A 17,328-nucleotide genomic window follows, 5' to 3' on the forward strand; every position below is an offset into this window, starting at 1 on the left:
TCCAAGGTGGGGAAGGGCCATAAGAAACCAGGAAAGTCTGGGAAGAGCAACACGGCAGAGGAGACCGCCATCATCCCCGCTGCCCAGGAGGCCACCGCCATCATCCCCGCTGGCCAGGAGGCCACCGCCATCATCCCCAGCTGCCCAGGAGGCCACCGTCATCATCCCCGCTGGCCAGGAGTTCACCGCCATCATCCCCGCTGGGACAGAGAGGACCGCCAGCACAAGCCCCGCTGGGCTAGAGAGGACCGCCACCACAAGCCCCGCTGGGACGGAGAGGACCGCCAGCACAAGCCCCGCTGGGCTAGAGAGGACCGCCAGCACAAGCCCCGCTGGGACAGAGAGGACCGCCAGCACAAGCCCGGCTGGAACAGAGAGGACCGCCAGCACAAGCCCCGCTGGGACAGAGAGGACCGCCAGCAGCTGAGTCAATGCAAAGGAGCCCGCCGCCTCAAGCACCGCTGAACAGGGCACCGCCGCCTCAAGCACCGCTGAACAGGGCACCGCCACCTCAAGCACCGCTGAACAGGGCACCGCCGCCTCAAGCACCGCTGAACAGGGCACCGCCGCCTCAAGCACCGCTGAACAGGGCACCGCCACCTCAAGCACCGCTGAACAGGGCACCGCTACTTCAAGCACCGCTGAACAGGGCACCGCCGCTCCAAGCACCGCTCAACAGGGCACCCCCGCCTCAAGCACCGCTGAACAGGACACCGCCGCCTCAAGCACCGCTGAACAGGGCACCGATGCCTCAAGCATCGCTGAACAGGGCACCTCTACTCCAAGCACCGCTGAACAGGGCACCGCCGCCTCAAGCACCGCTGGCCCATGAGCGCCAAGGACACTGACGCTACTGAGTCCGTCACGAGCAGGATGAAGCACTCTGGGCACCATGCCCCCTCCAGAACCAGTGGAGAGATACATCCACTACCTCTGTCCTTAGCAGGATGAAGCACTCTGGGCACAGAGCCCCCTCCAGAACCAGTGGAGAGATACATCCACTACCTCTGTCCTTAGCAGGATGAAGCACTCTTGGCACAGAGCCCCCTCCAGAACCAGTGGAGCGATACATCCACTACCTCTGTCCTTAGCAGGATGAAGCACTCTGGTCACCATGCCCCCTCCAGAACCAGTGGAGAGATACATTCTCTACCTCTGTCCTTAGCAGGATGAAGCACTCTGGGCCCAGAGCCCCCTCCAGAACCAGTGGAGACTGTCATCCACTTGAGAGACTGTGGCTTTGCACTCCCCAGGATGGAACAGTGTGCAACCCACCCACTGTATAGTCTTGAGAGACTGTGGCTTTGCACTCCCCAGATTGAACAGTGGGCAACCCACCCACTGTATAGACCTGAGAGACTGAGGCTTTGCACTCCCCAGGATGGAACAGTGGGCATCCCACCCACTGTAGAGACTTGAGAGAGTGGGGCTTTGCACTCACCAGGATTGAACAGTGGGCAACTCACCCACTGTAGAGACTTGAGAGACTGTGGCTTTGCACTCCCCAGGATTGAACAGTGGGCAACCCACCCACTGTAGAGACTTGAGAGACTGTGGCTTTGCACTCCCCAGGATGTAACAGTGGGCATGTGGCCCTCTCGTGGATTTGGCGTCGTGCACTCAATCGGCTGAGGTGCCTCCCCTTTCCCTCCCCCTGAGGTGCCTGTTTTCTTGCTCTATGATGCCCCTGCAGTGTTCTCTCCATCATGGTCGGGGATCTTGTGTGGCCTTGCCCATACCGTGTGGGCCCAGTGTTCCACAGACTTTATTGGAGCACTACCTGGAAGACTAAGCTTGGTGTATATTTTGTTCATGGTGTATATATATATGTTTGCCTACTTGATTTTAATATATTACAATGGTTACACTCATTTTCTTTTGTCTTTGCATACTTCCTGGGGGGTTGGGGGGTGTAACTATCATGTATAAATATGTATTAGTGTGTGTGTTGTAGTGGGTGAGGGTGTGGGTGGGGGTGTTGCGTGTGTGTGTCTCTGTTTTTTCCCTCCCCCCTCCCCTGTGTCGTAGGTGCTGTACTCACCGTGGCCTTAGCCGCGGCGTTCGTGCTCCTGGTAGAGGAGCAGGAAGACTATCGCAGGGAGAATTTGGGGTTCCAGCTCTATGGTGTCCTGGTTCCTCGTGGGGTGTGTAGAGGTGAGCGTTTTCCCTTCGAAATCCTGTTTCCGCCGTGTTTTTATCCATGGTGAATCCGCCCCGGAAAAGGTGGCGGATTGGTAGGTTGTGATACTGTGGGCGTTACTTTGTCTTCCGCCTGTCTGTTGGCGGTGACCGCTAAGCTGTTTGTCTGTAGCTCCGTGGCGGTCGGAGTGTTTAAGTGGCTGTCTTTGTTGGCGGTTTCCGCCACAGTCGTAATTGCAATTTTTTTACTGCCGGCTTGTTGCCGGTCTTACCGCCGCTTTAACACCGACCGCTAGGGTTGTAATGACCACCATTATCTTAGTTTTGAAGGATTACTGGTTTTCACAATGGGAGGTTCAGTTATTGGCATTATGCATGTCGTGGCTTTTTCATGGAGCCTTTAGAGTTTCTGAGTTACTGGGTTTAAGAGGTAAGGAGGGTATTTTATGCTCTTAGGTTAAAGAAAGGCAGGTTGAGGTGTATGTGTGGTTAAGGGCTTCCAAAACCGATCAATTGGGGAGGGTTAGGGAGGTGGTATTGAGAGGGTCGCAATTTCCTGAGGGGCCAGTTTTTTTGTTGGTGGTTGTTTGCGGGTAAGTTGCCAGCAAGTTCTCGGCTATTATTTATACATGAAAATGGTTCTTGTTTAAAATCTCATCAGTTGCTGTCAGTTTTGAAGATGTGTTAAAAAAAATTGGGTATGGATCCAAGCCTAAATGAAACTCACTCTTTCAGAATTGGGGCTGCCACTGACACTCGGCAGCGTGGGCTTTCAGAGAGTGCAATAATGGAACTGGGTCATTGGAAGTCACAGTGTTTTAGGCGTTATGTTAGGCCAAGTCTGTTTGAAAACCGTTGAATTATGAACCTGTTTTGATTGGTAGGTAATGGTTCTTTCTGTTGTTTTCTGTTCCAGGTTGTGTAGCTGGCCCCCATGGAGCAGTGTGTTCTGTTTGGATAGTGGGGCACTCGTTCGTGAGGTGGGCGGAGAAGCAGGCCTCATCGAGACATTTTGGAAGACAGTTGGGGCTGGATGGAACCAGAATTAGGGTGTCTTGGTTTGGTAAAAGTGGGATGAGATGGGGGGAATTGTTGTTTGTGCTTTCAAAACGATTGTCACAGGGGGTTTGTCCAGATTTGCTGGTGCTGCATTTGGGGGAGAACGACTTGGTTGCTTTATCGGGAGTAGGACTTTTGAAGGCCATGACGATGGATCTGATGAGCATTAAGCGTAAGTGTGGACTGAAATGGTGCGTAGAAGAGTGTGGAGAGGAGCCTATTCTTTCAAAGGTATTGAGAAGCAGAGGAAGAAAGTTAATAGGGAGATGCATTGTTTTTGTTTGGGGGAAGGATTTTTGGTTTTGCATCATGGTGATATTGTCCATAGTGATCCACATTTATATAGACAAGATGGTGTGCATTTATCGTTTTTGGGAAATGAGTTTTATTTGTTGGAGTTGAGGATGAAGATACCTGAGTTATTGGGGGAAAGGTTATGGGAATATCATTGAGGTCAGGTAACATGGGTGGGGCAGGAAAATGCCTGTCGGGTTTTCCTGTGTGTCGGGGTCTTTACAGATAAGCTTTGTGGAAGGGGAAGGGTACGGTTGCACAAAGGACAGCAGGACAGATGGATAATTGGGTTGGGTCAGGGCAAGGTGGGGATGGAAAGGGGGCATTGATGAGGGGTAAGTTTGTAGAGGGTGGGAGGTTTAGGATATTTTATGTATTAGTGAGGCTTGTATAGTTTTGTAAGGCTAAATGGCAAGGTTTTATTACCCAGACCTGTTCTATTAAAGAGGCCTTTTAACCCCTTTTTTGAGTGTTGGTGGTTTGTGCGACGTTGCGCCCGATGGGGGCTTGGGGGGAGCGAGGGCTCGCCCGGTCTCCCCCCGAGCATATCGGGCGTGGGTGGTACAATCCACCTCACGACATCCGATTAGGCAGAAGAACGGATGGGTGGGACCTTTGTTTAGGGGTATAAATGGACGGGGCAGGCTGTGGGCGGCCTTTTTGGCCATCTTGCCACACCCAGGGTTGTTGATGTGGGAGATTTTTGTGCCCTCCCGCCTTCCCAGATATAGTTGTTTTTTTTTTGTTTTTTGTGCTGAATTTTCACTTTTCATTCCGTTGGTACTTTGAAGGGTTTATGATAGGTTGGTTTGCTGGCCTGACGTTTGTTTATGGTAAGTTTTAACAGGACAGGTCTTGGTTTGCTTTGTTTTTTACTTTGTTTTTGTTATTCTGTCACGGATAAACAGGTCTGGATTGCAGGGTCTTTACGGATACGCTTTGGGGGGGGAAGGTTACGGTTGCACAAAGTTGAGATGCCAGGGAGTTTTTGACAAGGAGCAAAAGGGAGGAAAAGGCAAGGGGATAATATAGAAGGGGGACAGCAGGACAGATGGGTAATGGTTGGGTCGGGGCAAGGTGGGGATGGAAAGGGGGCATTGATGAGGAGTAAGTTTGTAGAGGGTGGGAGATTTAGGATGTTTTATGTATTAGTGAGGCTTGTATAGTTTTAAAAGGCTAAATGGCAAGGTTTTATTACCCAGACCTGTTCTATTAAAGCGGCCTTTTTACCCCATTTTTGAGTGTTGGTGGTTTGTGCGTCATTGCGCCCGATGGAACCTGCACACTGTGGTACAGAGGGCCTCAGTCTTCCCTATAAGCACCAGTTTTCCATCACGCTAAGCAGAGAAGAATCACACCTCTGGACCCAGCCTGCTGCTCAGGGCCAGTTGTGGACACCTGCTCTCCATCGAGGTACCAGTTTGCTAATTTCCCTCACGGTGCACATGAGGCATGCACTAATTTCCCAGGCAGACGCGTCGTCTTCACAGCAACTTGAATGGTGGGATTATTTTTCACAAGCAGCGCTCTTTTATTAGGGTTAGAAAAATGCACATTAATTAGCACTCTATTCCGAACCCATTAGTCAGGAATTCATTAAGTTTAAAAAAAAAAATGTACCACAGGCCATGGATGCTAAAACTAATTATTCTGTGTATATGCCAAACAAACAGAAAGAATGGGGGTTTGAGTGTTAGTGTAGAAACGCAGACCCTTGCTTTGATGTAATGACGGGTAAATTCACACAGTAATGCATCACAATAGCATGTACACACTGTGAATAAAGCATTATTACCACGCAATTTAGCAGTTCACATACAGATTCCTTATTTCATATGAAGAAACATTAAGCCAGAGCCCTAGGAGTGTGAATATGCATGTTATGCTATTGATACCAAACTCACGACAAATAAATATGTTATACTGAAATGGATATAAAGCAACCCCGAATTTAACCGAACTACAGAATTCCTCTTATTACGCAACTTAATAAAATAAAATGACCATTGATTGTTTTCTTGCCCGGCTTCTTCATGGATCTTGCGAAGATGTCTTCATTATCTTGAATTCCTTTTTATATCTTAAGACAGATTGCGAGGAGCTGAGCTGCACATATTCATTGCTGGTAGCCATTGTACTAACTAAAGTGTGAAAAGAGGAAATGCTTTATTGCTGCAGCATTTTGTTTGAGTAGCAAAAAAATTGCAGAAGGTGAACATTTTTTCCCTTAGTGCTTATATACTAAAATTGTGGGCTTCTAAGTCCATTGTTGTTACTAGCCTAGATAAACACTTTCTTTCTCTTGCCGTGTTTCTAATAGATGATTAACGAGAGCCATGTTCCAGGCATAATACTGTAATTTGGCTTCGCTGGGATTTGGAGATAAAAGTTGCACCACCCATCCCAGCTAATCAGTGCTTAATTTGAACCAGTGGTTTCTGGTGCGTGACACAGGCACTTATTGTCTGCCTCAAGCATTTTACTGTGAGCAAAACACATTTGGGAAAGACAGAGGACAAGAAAAACAGAAAAGTGTCACAAAGGGAGAAAGCAGGAAGCTGCAAGAGTGAGCTGAAAGGGCAGGGAGTGGCTGTGAATAGATTAAAGAGGCCCGAGATGGCTTGCACACTTAAATGCAGCAGCATGTTCGAAAAAGAGCTTTGGGCACAGGCACGTTTTTATTGACAAATTAAGCACTGCAGATAATGCACTCTTTACCTATTGCTGTGAGCAGCTTGCCCCATCTCCTATCCCCCCCTATATCCTTTCGAGAAATGCATGTATTTATTTATTTTGGAGCATTCTTTATTTCCTTTTAGTAGCAACTGCAACTTAATCGACAATTGTTTTTTAACCTGCATGACCGGGAGTCGCCTTGAATGTTTATCCGGGTAATATTGAAAGTACTTTTTTCACCGTCGCCTTTTTAGGTCGAGTCTATTTTTTTCAGATATTAAATGTGTTTTCATTTCTGTTTGTCCCATTGTTCCCAGACATCTTTGGCCCTCATTACAACATTGGCGGTAAAAGGCGCTTACCGTGCAGAAGACTGCCAAAACACTGCCGCGGCCGCGGAATTCCGCCACAGCTATTATGATCCACAGCTCGGAATCCGCCGAAATTAAGACACCCACACAAGACCGCCACACCAAAGGTCAGTGATAAACTGGCGAAAACAAAACCTCCACCGTCACGCCAACAGAAACACGCCCATGCTATCACGACACATGAATCCACGCGGCGGTCTTTCAACCGCGGTATTCCATTGGCGGTACACACCGCCGCGCTCAAAATACACACACATCTCCAAAACACCACCACATTGGACAATTCCAAATACACACACCTGATACACATACACACACCACTCCCACACACCCAACACAATATAAAACACACACCCACATCACCCACAAACCCCTATGACCAAAAATTAGAGACGAAGGCGACAGAGAGAGCACAGCAGTAGACAACCCCACCACACAGAGGCACACCACACCATTACCCACACAACATTACACGCACAATACACCACACACCACAACACATCACCACACACATCAACACTTACACCACCCCACACATCACCCACACCACCTCATGTCACGCCAAAGACACCCTAGGTTTTCGGAGGAGGAGCTCAGGGTCATGGTGGAGGAAATCCTACGGGTAGAGCCACAGCTATTTGGCTCACAGGTGCAGCACACATCCATAGCCAGGAAGATGGAGCTATGGCAAAGAATTGTGGACAGGGTCAACGCAGTGGGACAGCATCCAAGAAATCGCAAGGACAACAGGAAGAGGTGGAACGACCTACGGGGGAAGGTGCGTTCAGTGGTATCCAGGCACAACATCGCGGTTCAGCGGACTGGCGGCGGACCCCCACCTCCTCCCCCACAACTAACAACATGGGAGGAGCAAGTCTTGACCATCATGCATCCAGAGGGCCTCGGAGGAGTCGGTGGAGGAATGGACACTGGTAAGTTAAATCTCAAATATTATATCCCCCACCCTACCTGCATGCCATCACACACCCCCACCCTCACCTCCTCCCCTATAACTCCAACTCCTCACTAATGTACTCATAACACAAACCACACATCCCAACACCAAGCCCCGCATGGAAAAACAAAGCATGGTCAGCCCTCACCAAAGCATTCTCACTGCACATACCCATAACAACCCCCTAACCATCATCACACAAACCCACACACAGGAATGCTTGCACTGGGGTACACAAACACCCACCCATTGCACACCATTACTCACACACATGCACTAATCATGCTCTTATATCCCTGCAGGACCACTACGGAACGTCACCACACCGGAGGGTTCAGACAACTCCACTCCACCCACAGAAGAGGCCCACAGTGACGACAGCAGCTCTGCCCCACTGGATCCTGATGACCAGCCCGGACCATCGGGGGCCTCGGGACAGTCGGTTCCCCTTGCACAGGCACAGCCCAACACTGACCTTCCACCCTCTGGTAACACCAGCACAGCACCCACCCAGCGGGCCCATACCTCCGTACGCAGGACACGTCAATCAGCGGTGTGTCCACCACTACAGAGAACCCAGGATAACCCACCACCCCAACAACAACAGGGACCTGGGGGCAGTGGTAGTGGGCACATGGTCCAGGGGACGGAGGCACAGGAACACAGGGGAACTGGGAGGGCTGCTGTGCGACAGGGGGCGGACAGGCCAAGGGAACCCACCCTCCACGAGGCCCTCTCCTCCATCATGGGAGCATACCACCACTCCCAGGAGACGATGGCGACGGTACTGGCCAAGTTTCAGGAGATCCTGCGCCTGCAGGACGAACTGTATTTGGGGTTCAGGGAGGAGCTCAGAACCATCAGCTCCACCCTGGGCACTATCGTAGGGGTGCTGAAGGACATACAAAAGACCATGAGGGACACCGTGGCACTCCAAGGGGCCCCTGACACTAGCATGGACTATGAACTGCCCACCACCTCCGCCGGCGCTAGTGGACAGGACACCCGCCACAGGACCGCCACACCAGCACCGCACCCCCTGCAGACGGACAACCACCCCGCAAGCGGTCCCTGACAACCAGGAACAGGACAGAGCAAGATGGCAAGACCCCCGCCAGGAAATGAGACCACCCTGATTGTCCTCCCACTCTCTCACTTTGTTACCCTGTCCCGATTGGAACTGCCCCATCTCCACTTCCTATGCCCATATGGTCAGTGCACCTGTGTGACTAATGGACTGGACTCTGCCATGGACATTCCTCCACCGTCCCCCATCACCATATCACTACCCCCCTCCATTTGTGAGCACTGAAATAAACACCCTTGAACCACAAAACAATCTGGAGTCAGTCTGTGATTTGGTAAATATATATAATCAATGACAGTGTCAACATGCTTTCCATATTTATAGCCAACATATCTATGTCACACATCACAAGTCCTTGAAGGATGCAAGCAGATGACACACGTTGCTAACCACACCTGTGAAACCGTAATGGAAAGGTACAACTCAGTGACCAAATACTGCTATGAAATGACAGACAGGTTAGAGGTAGAAGTGTGAAAGTGAATGTAATGGTAAAAAGAAAATTGTTCTCACCTGTGTGTCACTGGAAATATTGCTGTATGACTGACTCCCTGGGTACACAGTTCCAGGATTGTGGCATGGTCAAACCTGTAGGTGATGAGTAAATGTCGCTCCTCCATTGTCAGCAGGTCCACCAGCGGTCGGTACACCGGACCGGAGGATTCCACCATCTTCTCAAATGTCCAAGGTGACGGTGCCTAGGAAGAACAACAAGGACCACAGAGTCACCACAATCTCAGGTATGTACCCACAGATACACAGAACACGACACCAAAGACAAAAATCTTCCTGTATGTGTGTCGAGTGTAGGCCCAGGTATGTGTGACGCAGTTGCAAATTAAGCCATGTGGGCCCCTGAAATGGCGGCTGCCTGACCTCTAAACTGGGACAGTGGGATGTGAGGTAACTGCGCTGGCATTGTACACCGTCGCAGTAGGCGGTCGAAGGCCGCGGCGCAAAGCTGCATTGGTTAACATTGGACACTATGGGTCCCAGGAGCCAATGATGAAGTGCGCCGTCGGTGATGAGACGCACCGCCGTGGACGTGACCGCCATTTTCTATCTGTTCAATCACTTGATACCTGATCTTCGACAGGAGAGGACCTACACTGCAAGTGCTGCTGTGACCTCGGTCTGGAAGAGACAATGGCTGCTGCGTCTGGGGAAAGGGTCCCTGCCTTCACTGCTCAGGAGTTGGAGAAGCTCGTGGACGGGGTCCTCCCCCAGTACACGCTACTGTACGGTCCTCCAGACCAACAGGTAAGTACACAGGGAGCACGTTGTATGGGCTATTCCTGGGTGGAGAGGGCTGGTTGTGAGAGGGAAGGGGGCAGAGTGCAGTGAACATGAAGGACTGTGAATGCATGTGCCACATGGCAAGGGCAGGGATGGGGGCCCCTCACTTCGACGGTGCTCTTGCTAATGACTTCTCTTCTTCCCCTGTGCATGTCATGTAGGTCAGCGCCCACCAGAAGAAGGACATTCGGCGTGCCATCGCCAAGGACGTCCGGACCCTGGGGGTCCACCAGAGACGGGGCACCCACTGCCGTAAAAGATGGGAGGACATTCGCCGCTGGAGCAAGAAGACGGCGGAGGCTCAGCTGGGGATGGCCTCCCAACGTGGGAGGGGTGCCCGTCGCCCCATGACCCCCCTGATGTTCCGGATCCTGGCGGTGGCCTACCCTGAGTTGGATGGGCGCTTGAGGGCATCACAGCAGACACAAGGGGGTGAGTACACAATCATTCTGGTGACTTTGCGTGCAGTTAAGGGGTCTAGGTGTGGGAGGAGGGCTGTGGGTTTCCCTGGGCCAGGGCGACTTCCATAGGCTAGGCCCCTCCGTAATGCAGGCCATGTGGCACTCCACCCCACCGCAGTAGTGTGCCAAGTACAGGTATACATGCCCCTGTGGCATCCATGTGTGCAGATGTCCACCATAGCGATGTAGGCCATATCCCAGGAATTGCATCTGTAGAGGCCAGGAGCACGGCGTAGTGCAGGGGGCTGCTGTGTCTGTATTGTCCGCCAACGGTAGCGGTATGCCATGCACTCAATCTGTCTTTCTTCTGTCGTTCCCCCCCCCTTTTTCTGCTCTCCATGTTCTTTTGTGCATCAGCATCATCAGGCCGAGGTACAGTGGCACCGGAGCACGAGGGAGATGCATCCCACATGGCCATGGAGGGCAAAGCCACTGTCTCTCAAATCTCTCTAGTGGGTGGTTTGCCCACTGCTTCATCCTGGGGAGTGCAAAGCCACAGTTTCTCAAGTCTCTTCAGTGGGTGGTTTGCCCACTGCTTTATCCTGGAGAGTGCAAAGCCACAGTCTCTCAAGTCTCTCCAGTGGTTGGTTTGCCCACTGCATTATCCTGGGGAGTGCAAAGCCACAGTCTCTCAAGTGGATGTCAATTTCCACTGGTTCTGGAGGGGGCCTTGTGCCCAGAGTGCTTCATCCTGCCAAGGACTGAGATAGTGGATGTAAATCTCCACTGGTTCTGGAAGGGGATTTGTGCCCAGAGTGCTTCATCCTGCTCATGGCGGCCTCAGTAGCGTCGGAAGCTGTGGCGCTCACTGGCCTGTGGAGCTTGTTGCGGCGGTGTCCTGTTCAGCGGTGATGGTGGTGGCGGTGTCCTGTTCAGCGGTGCTGGTGGCGGCGGTGTCCTTGGCTGCGGTGCTTGTTGCAGCAGTGTCCTGTTCAGCGGTTCTCGTGGCGGCGGTGTCCTTGGCCACGGTACTTGTTGTGGCGGTGTCCTGTTCAGCGGTGCTGGTGGCGGCGGTGTCCTGTTCAGCGGTGCTGGTGGCGGCGTTGTCCTGTTCAGCGGTGCTTGTTGCGGCGGTGTCCTGTTCAGCGATGCTGGTGGTGGTCTTGTCCGGCGGGCAGGTTTTCGCAGACTTGCTTGTTTTACTGTGCCCCTTCCCCACCTTGGATGGTGGCGCAGCTGTCTTCACACTCCCAACTGTACCCCTGGGAGAGGCTTTGGTGGAAGATGTTTTGCCACTCTCCCGCTGGGAACTGGCCATCTTTTTGTGCTTTTGAAGTGGGGGACTGTCCGTGGTCTGGCTCCTTGGCACACTGGCTGTCCTGCTGCATGGCGCACTCCAGAAGCCGCTTATTACTGGCACCACTGTTCCCGCAGATTTTGTGGCTGAGGCGCTGGGCTGGGACCTGGAAAGGCGGGCCCTAGGAGATTGAAGGGGTGGGGGAGGTGAGGGGAAGAGGTCAAGGTTGGACAGGAAAAGGTTTTTTGACACACTGGGACGGGTAGATGGAGGGGGTTTGGGAGTGGAGGAAAAGGTAGTGGTTGTAGGAGGTGTACGTTTGGTGACTTTGGGTGAAGGTGCATGGGCTGGAGGCTGTCGTGAGGTGGATGGCTGTTGGGTGAGTGTGTGGCTGCGTTTGTGTACCTTTGGAGGTGGGCTCACAGACACACTGGGAGAGGACACAGGGGATGTGTGAATGGTAGTGGGGGTGGTGAGTGCACATGAGCAGGGTATGGTGGCGGGTGTGCTGGTGATGGAGGTAGTGGCTGATGATGTAGTGCATGCAGGTGTGAGTGGAGACGAGACTGGGAGGGAGGAGGGAGACGACGAGGAGGGGGACACAGTGGAGGCAGTGGCTGTTGGTATGTCTGCATGTGTATGATGCTTGCGTGAGTGCCTGTGGGATGTGTGGTGCTTATGTTTGCCTGAGCTTCCCTTGTGTGTTGACGTGTGTGCATGCTGGTCTGATGGTGTGCTTGGGATAGGCTGAGGTACAGGGGTTTGGGTTTGGGTGGAGGAAGTTGGAGGGGAGAGGCTAGAGACAGGGACAATGGCTGCCATCAGTGCTGAGGCCAGAGTCTGAAAAGCTCGCTGTTGGGCTGCCTGACCAGAATGAATGCCCTCCAGGTATGCATTGGTCTATTGCAACTGCATCAGTACACCCTGGATGGCATTCAAAATGGTAGACTGCCCAACAGTGAGGGACCTGAGGAGGTCAATTGCCTCCTCACTGAGGGCAGCAGGGCTGACTGGGGCAGAGGCTGAGGTGCCTGGGGCGAAGGAGATGCCCACCCTCCTGGGTGAGCGGCCACGGGGCACACGCTGAGGGGCTGCTGGGAGGTTGGTGCTGGTAGGGGGGGTGGCGGCTGTACCTGTAGATGAGGGAGCACAGAGGGGACCACCACAGCAAGGGAGCTCCCATCAGAGGAGGAGTCGGTGTTGCTGGTCTCAGCTCCTGTCCCCACCGTGGAGCTCCCCTCGCCCTCCGTCCCACTGGTGGCTTCTGACTCCGTTGTGTCGCCCTCGAGGGCCATGTGGGATGCAGCTCCCTCCTGCTCCGGTGGCACTGCTCCTCCGCCTGATGATGCTAATGCACACAAGAACAGGGAGACCACAAAAAGGGGGGGAAGACAGAAGAAAGACATGTTGAGTCCATCCAATACCACTACAGTTGGTGAACACTACAGACACAGAAGCCCCCTGCACTACACCATGTACTTAGAGTTCCCTAATTACTCACAGGAACATGGGTTACAAGGCCTATGCCCGATTGCTGCACACATGGAAGTCACAGGAGCCTGACTAGGTGTAGTTGGCTCTGAACACAGGTGGGGTGGGGTGCCACAGGGCCTGCCTAAAGAAGGGACCTTGCCTACTAAACTCGCCCTGGCCTAGGGGAACCAACAGCCCATCTCCCCCACCCAGACACCTACAATGCACGATGAATCAGCAGAATGTGAGTGTACTCACCCCCTTGTGGCTGCTGTGATGCCCTCAAGCGCCCATCCAACTCCGGATACGCCACCGCCAGGATCCGGAACATCAGGAGGTAATGGTGCGACGGGCACCCTTCCCACGTTGGGAGGCCATCCCCAGCTGGGCCTCCTCCGTCTTCTTGCTCCAGCGGCAAATGTCCTCCCATCTTTTACGGCAGTCGGTGCTCCGTCTGTGGAGGACCCCTAGGGTCTGGACTTCCTTGGCGATGGCCCGCCAAATATCCTTCTTCCGGTGGGCGCTGACCTACAGGAATAGTACAGGGGAAAAGGAGAAGATATAACCGTCCGCACCGTCACAGTCATTTGCCAGCATCCCTACCCTTGCCATGACGCACATACACTCACCGTCGTATCATGCATGCCTCATTCTCCCCCCCCTATCTTTCATCAACACCACTCCAAACAGGCATTGCCCATACAGCATGCCCACAGTGTACTCACCTGTTTGTCTGGAGGACCGTAGAGTAGCGTGTACTGGGGGAGGACCCCATCCACTAGTTTCTCCAACTACTCCGTGCTGAAGGCAGGGGCCTTTTCCCCAGACACACGAGCCATTGTCTCCTCCAGACTGAGGTCACAGCAGCACTTGCAGCGTAGGTCCTCTCCTGTCGAAGATCAGGTATCAAGTGATTGAACAGAGAGAAAATGGCGGTGACGTCCAGGGCGGTGTGTACCGTCACCGCCGGCGTACATCGTCATTGGCTCCTGGGACCCATAGGGTCTAATGTTAACCAATGCAGGATTGCGCTGCGGTCTTCGACCGCCTACTGCGACAGTGTACAACGGAAGCACAGTTACCTCATATCCCCTTGTCCCACATTACAGGTCAGACAGCCGCCATTTCAGGGGGCCACATGGCATTAATTTTGACTGCATCACACATATCTAGGCCTTGCTTAAACACTAATACAGCCATATGTCGAGTTTCAAACATTTTCCGATAAAGTTGTGTTTACCTACCTCAGTGTTGGTTGACCCTCTGCTCGCTGTTCTCCTCCATAGAGCACGTCCGCTGGGGCAGGTGAGGAGATGGCGGCATCCTCCGGTGTACAGGCCGCTGGTGGACCTGTCGACAATGGAGGAGCGACATGTAATTATCACCAGCAGACTTGATCGTACCACAATCCTGGAACTGTGTGCCCAGTTGGAGCCAGACCTGATGTCAGCTATCCGCCATCCCACAGGAATCCCCCCTCTAGTGCAGGTGCTGTCAGTACTCCATTTCCTAGCAAGTGGGTCTTTTCAAACAAAAGTGGCCATAGCATCAGGGATGTCCCAGCCTATGTTCTCCAATGTGTTGTCCAGAGTGTTGTCTGCCCTGCTGAAACACATGCACAGCTACATCGTTTTCCCTCAGCTGGAGGATTTGCCTTCAGTGAAAGGTGACTTTTATGCCCTGGGACATATCCCCAACATCATAGGTGCCATTGATGGGACACATGTGGCCTTGGTACCCCCCCCCCCCCAGGAGTGAACAGGTGTACAGAAACAGGAAGAGTTACCATTCTATGAATGTGCAGATGCTGTGTTTGGCCGACCAGTACATCTCCCATGTAAATGCCAAATTTCCTGGCTCAGTGCATGACGCTTACATTCTGCAGAATAGCAGCATCCCTTATGTGATGGGGCAACTCCAGAGGCACCGTGTGTGGCTATTAGGTGAGGACATGGACCCACTACAGTGTGACTAGTTGTCTGGGTATGGGGATGTCCCTAAGAGTTAGTGTGTGTCTAACAGCTGTCCCTCGCCATTTGCAGGTGACTCTGGTTGCCCCAACCTATCATGGCTACTGACCCCAGTGAGGAATCCCAGGACAAGAGCAGAGGAACGCTACAATGAGGCCCATGGGTGGACTAGGAGGATTATAGAGAGGACCTTCGGCCTCCTGAAGGCCAGGTTCCGGTGCCTCCATATGACAGGTGGTTCCCTATTCTACTCACCAAAGGAGGTGTGCCAGATCATCGTGGCCTACTGTATGCTTCACAACTTGGCTTTGCGATGACAGGTGCCTTTTCTGCAGGAGGATGGTCCAGATGGAGGTGTTGTGGCAGCTGTGGAGCCTGTGGACAGTGAAGATGAGGAAGCAGAAGAAGAGGACATAGACAACAGTAACACGGTGATCCAGTAATACTTCCAGTGAAACACATGTAAGAAGACAACACTGCCTTCTACATCTGATTTAATTCTTCTACCTCTCATCTGTCTGTCATTTTCACCCAGTGTATGAACACTCAGTTGTCACTTTCCCTTTCGAATTCACAGATGTGGGTCCCACTGTGTGACCTCTGCTTTGTTTCCGCATGGACTAGAGCTGTGTGACATAGGAATGTTGACATTACATTGGATATAGCATTTTGCCACAGTTATTGCTAATACACATTTTCGAAAGCACAGACTGACTCCGGATTGTTTTGTGATTTAAGGGTGTTTATTTAAGTGCTAAATAGTGGAGGTGGTTGTAAAATGGTTATGGGTGATGGTGGACGAATATCCATGGCAGAGTCCAGTCTATTAGTCTGACAGGTGCATTGTCCAAAGGGGCATAGGAAGTGGAGCTAGGGCAGTTTAAGTATGGACAGGGTGACAAAGTTGGACAGAAGGATGACAATCGGGGTGGTCTCATTTCTTGGCGGGGGTCTTGGCATTGTTCTCTGTCTTTGTCCTGGATCTCAGGGACCGCTTCTGGGGTGTTTCTCTATCTGCAGGGGGTGGGCTCCTGTCCACTAGCGCCGGCGGAGGTGGTGGGCTGTTCATTGTCCAGGCTAGTGTCAGGGGCCCCTTGTTGTGCCACAGTGTCCCTCCTGGTGTTCACGAGTTCCTTCAGCACCCCTAAAATGGTGCCCAGGGTGGATTTGGTGGATTTGAGTTCCTCCCTGAACCCCAAATACTGTTCCTCCTGCAGCCGCTGGGTCTCCTGTAACTTGGCCAGTACTGTTGCCATCGTCTCCTGGGAAATGGTGGTAGGCTCCCATGATGTTGGAAAGGGCCTCGTGGAGAGTGGGTTCCCTGGGCCTGTCCTCCCCCTGTCACACAGCAGCCCTCCCAGTATCCCCTGTTTCCCTGTGCCTCTGTCCCCTGAACTGTGTGCCCACTACCACTGCCCCCAGGTCCCTGGTGTTGTTGGGGTGGTGGGTTAGCCTGGGTTCCCTGTAGTGGTGGACACACTGCTGCTTGATGTGTCTTGGGGACAGAGGTATGGGCCCGCTGGGGGCGGGGGGGTGCTGTGCTGGCGTTTCCAGAGGGGGGAAGCTCTATAGTGGCCTGTGCCAGTGTGAGGGGAACCGACTGTCCCGAGGTCCCAGATGGGCCGGGCTGGTCATCTAGATCCAGTTGGACAGAGCTGCTGTCATCACTGTGGGCCTCTTCTGTGGGTGGAGTGGACATGTCTGGACCCTCCTGTCTGGTGACATTGGGTAGGGGTCCTGCAGGGGTGTAAAGGCAGGATTATTGCATCTGTGTGTGCCATGGGTTCAATGGGTGGGTCACCCTGTACCCCAGTGCTTCCATTCTTGTGTGGGACCTTCTGTAATAATGGTTTAGGGGGGTGTATGGGTATGTGCACTGGACATGCTTTGGTGATGGGTGTCCATGCTTTGGTGTTCCATGCAGGGCTTGGGTTTGGGATGTGTGGTTTGTGATAGTGGGACATGTGTGAGGAGTTGGAGTGATGGGGGTGAGGGCGAGGTTGGGGGTATGTGATAGCATGCAGGTAGGGTGGGGGATGAAGTAGTTAAAGGTTTGACTTACCAGAGTCCATTCCTCCAGCTACTCCTGCGAGGCCCTCAGGATGCAGTATAGCCAAGACCTGCTCCTCCCATGTCGTGAGTTCTGGGGAGGAGGTGGGGGTCCGCCGCCAGTCCTCTGAACAACAATCTGGTGTCTTGAGACCACGGAACGCACCTTCCCCCGTAGGTCGTTCCACCTCTTCCTGATGTCATCCCTAGTTCTTGGGTGCTGTTCCACTGCGTTGACCCTGTCCACGATTCTGCGCCATA

This window comes from Pleurodeles waltl, chromosome 9, assembly GCF_031143425.1.
Source record: "Pleurodeles waltl isolate 20211129_DDA chromosome 9, aPleWal1.hap1.20221129, whole genome shotgun sequence".
In the NCBI taxonomy this organism is placed as follows: domain Eukaryota; kingdom Metazoa; phylum Chordata; class Amphibia; order Caudata; family Salamandridae; genus Pleurodeles; species Pleurodeles waltl.